Genomic DNA, 4,290 nt, shown 5'->3' on the forward strand with positions numbered 1-4,290 from the left:
CACATGTACCAAACTCGGTATTACGCGACGTGAACGGATGATATAAATGATTGACACATAAAAACATGATAATCACGACATGCGTGTCATGTAACAACATGACTACATGCCACACTTATGATGCGCTCGCGGCCGTTTCGCTAGCTTCACATATGCCAAATTTGGTATTACGTGACGTCAATGGATGACGAAGGCATGTGACTGGAGCAAACATGATAATCATGGGATGCGTGTCATGTGAGAACATGACTACATGCCACAGTCAAAGCGCCAATAAATTTCGACCTGACGCAGTGCGCGTGCTCACCGGCGTTCATTTCGTCCCGTCACTCCGGCGTTGCCACGCCAGGCGCCGGTCCTGCCTTATACTCGCAGACACGCGCTGCGTTGCTCTGACGCATGCGCATTTCAATGCGTCCGGCGCCCCTCTGTCTCGAAAAGAGGCAGATGCAGTGCTGTCTGGGTTACGCATCGGTGCTAAGTGCAGCATGTCGTATTTCGCATTGGTTACCATGGGGCCATGACGACGGACGCTAGTCGCACCGGTGAGACTATAGAGTGCTCGCGTTTAGCTAGCTTAACGTCACTGTGTCCAGCGTGCGTGCGCGTCAACGTTACGTTCGAGTATATTGTACCCTCCATGATGCACTTCAGGCCGTTTCGCTAGCTCCACACATGCAAAATCAGGTGTTACGTGACGTCAATGGATGACGAAGGTATATGACTGGTGCAAACATGATAATCATGAGACGCGTGTCATGTAAAAACTTGACAACATACCACGTTGATAGCGTGCTCACAGCCGTTTTGCTAGCACAACATATACTAAATTTGTCATAACGTGACGTGAATTGATGACGAAGGTAAACGACACGTCTAAACATGATAATCATGACGTGGAAGTTGTGTACAGCATAATTTACCTCCACCTATTAACGTTGTGGTGATTTAGAAGTAGCATATCAACCGTCCTCATTAGTGCTTCGCATATCATCCGTAGGTGATATGCTTACTGTAGGTGAGATCTGCCATTTTATTCATCTGCAATATTTGATAGAAGTGAGACGAGCTGCATGAGAGAGCTTTGTGAGCATCCTTGTTGCCTTCGACATTGAAAATTTCTATAGCCGAAATAAAAGAACCTGCCTGAAAGCGGAAAGCCGAGCATGAATAAGCCTGGGGGAGGCGCGAATGTTGAGTTGGCAAGAATATATTGTGACGCGATAATCATGCTGACTTAGCTGAACTATTTAAATTCATATTGCGCGGTGGCGCTGACATTTGCACGTAGATTTTCATAAAATATACATAATTAAATCTGCCCACACGTATATAACGCTTTGCTCGTTGTTGAAGACACTTTTATCAACGCTGCTAACGCACGCTCCAATCTGATTTCGTGTCATGAGCGCCTTAGTGTGAACTCGGAGCGAACGCGTATAGTGCTTGAGAAGATCAGGCCACGCTACATAGCGCTTCGGTAAACCAAATTCAAATTCAAGTTCATTTTCACCTCGTACAATCTTATAGATAGAGTACAATGGAGAAAAAGCTGCCGAGAGGCAGCTTGACTAGTCCGTAGCCCGAAATTCTCTATGGCATGTGGGCAACAGCAAAAAAAAAACAGGTCAGATAAAGAAAACATGAAAAAATTTGATTAGTGAAGAATAATATACAATAGCCTGCAACAAAAGCATACAAGAATACAACGCCAGCATCAATAAATCTAGCTTTCTTATACAAACATAGATCTAAGTGCAGCTGAGGCGCAACAAAACAAATCAAAATAGATTGACTGAAGATGGCTTAACGATTATTGTAAAGAATAACATATACGCGCTATACCAGTATTCAAACAAGGTGTGAGAACTTTTCAATACTCTCTTTGTCTCGTTTTATAGTAGTGGTCATTTGTTTCCAAGTGCGCTACACTCTTAGAAAAAAGGTGGTAGTACTTGCTAACACTGGAGTAGTAATGGTTTGTCACATATGTTACAACCCTGGTAGTAAGCGCAGTTAGTAACGGCAAGGGTGGTAACAGTTACTACCTCTGCTGTTACTACCAGCAGTTAGTAACTGTTACTACCCTAGCCATTACCACCAATGGGTAGTAACATTTAGAGCTTTCAAAAGAAGTAGTAACCGATACTACCTATTTCATTCATTTTGGCATACTTCTCCTCTGCTAATGTTGGCTAATCAATGCCTTATTACTAGACAAATTCGGGTAAGAAGCGTGGTGCTCCATGAATGCAAAGACTGCATAGACCAAAGAAGTTCACTATTTTTTGCATATACATGCAGTACGAAGTATAAGCCAGAAGGGGGTCTAACGGGAGAAAGTATACAAGCAGAATACAACTTGTATATAAAAAAATCAGAACATCAAAAAACGTTGATTTTTCAAAAAACGAACAAAAATATAAGAAGATATCATTGGGATTTAAGGTGACGTAAATGCTCAGAAATGTATATAGAACACATTGTTGCACTTTGTGCATAAATAATGAAATGATCAAGTACAGACAAAACATCAAACTATGTGTAGGGCTTAGTACATGGTCATTACTATTGATCTACATGTAGCAAATATTTTTTAGTGCGCTCGAGAAAGCCATAATCTTTAATCTGAAGTGCTATGGTATTCCACACTTTAGCTCCTACGAACTGTAGTAAGCGTTCACCGTACACGTTTTTAGTAGGTGGAAGATTAAAATTCCGCAATGTCATGCATCTAGTGACGCGGGACGAGGAAGAAAAGATAGATACATCGAAAGGTACACTGTGTGCAATAACATTATTGATGGTGACTGCGGTTTCATGCTGCCGTAAGTAATCAAAAGTTAGAATATCCAACTTGTGAAACAAAGACGCACTGGGTTCATTATATGCCGCATAATCTATAATTCTAAGTGCACGCTTTTGTAATATTTGGATAGGATCAAGGTAAGTTTTAAAGGTCCATCCCCATGAGTCTAAGCAGTATGATAGATGACTATGAACAAACGAAAAATAGAGGACTCTGAAAAATTTTCTGCTAAAATAATTTCTGGCAGCCGGTGGCATACTGCATCTATAATGTGGAGCTAATGAAGAACTAGAAAATATTTTTAGTGGTTTACAGTGAACAAATTAACACTCAATGCAAAGAAAACCAAATACAGCATTTTACACTCCCATTACCGAAACGTAAACTGTGAGTCATTTCTACTTACAAAGGACAACTGCCAACTTGAGCATGTAAAAGAATTTAAATATCTTGGTGTAGTGTTCGACAGCCAATTAAACTAGAAAAAACAAATTAACTCTGTACAAAGCTAGCATCTGGCAGCAGTAGGCCACTGGCTGCTGGAAATTGTTTTAGCAGAAATGACACCTAGATGTTTAAGAGAAAGCCTTTAGTTGTTGAATATCAACATTTTTCATTGTTAGGTAAAAAAATTTAGTGTCAGTCTGTTTCTGAGAAGACATTATGTATTTCGTTTTAGTTGAGCTAACAGTGAGATGATTCCTGGCAAACCGAAATGTTTGACAAATTGCTCTTCACGTCATGGAGAGCTCCTAAGGAATGTCTAGTGTCGTTCACATACATTAATGTCTTTGACCTCTGTAGGAATTGCGGGACATGATTAGAACAATATGGGGCCTATATTGCGGCGATAGCATAGTGGTTAGAGCATCCATCTCGCATGCAAAAGGTCTGTGGTTCAAATCCCGGTGCCACGCAGTTCTCAACCGGATAAAAAAAATCTGCGTGGTGATGGAACTGCATTACGAGGCCTGGGGTGCCGCCTCACCGGTAACCACAGCAGGGAAGGCACTCCCTCACCAGAGAAGGATTGGCCACCCTGATGCAGTATCTGACCACTACCTCCCACATGCACGTCAAATAACTCCCGGCCCTCAGTACCCAGCAGCTGCGAAGCAACTGACCATGGCGGCGGTCAGATCTGCAACGCAGCAGAGGGTGCTAAGAATCTCTGTATCTGGACAGGCATTGGAACCTGAACTTCGCAACGTTTAACAATAGAACCTTATCTAATGAGGGAAGTCTAGCTGTACTATTCGAGGAGCTAGAGGGTGTTAAATGGGATATTAGGGCTCAGTGAGGATAGGAGGAGAGATAAGGCCTATATGGTGCTGCAGAATGGGCACGTCCTTTGCTATCGGGGCTAGGCAGACAGAAGAGAACTGAGAGTGGGGTTCCTAATTCACAGAAACATAGCTGGCAACATAGAGGAATACTATTGCATTAATGAAAGGGTGGTAGGTATCGTAATTAAACTGAAT

The sequence above is a fragment of the Rhipicephalus microplus genome, chromosome 6 (assembly GCF_043290135.1).
Source record: "Rhipicephalus microplus isolate Deutch F79 chromosome 6, USDA_Rmic, whole genome shotgun sequence".
In the NCBI taxonomy this organism is placed as follows: domain Eukaryota; kingdom Metazoa; phylum Arthropoda; class Arachnida; order Ixodida; family Ixodidae; genus Rhipicephalus; species Rhipicephalus microplus.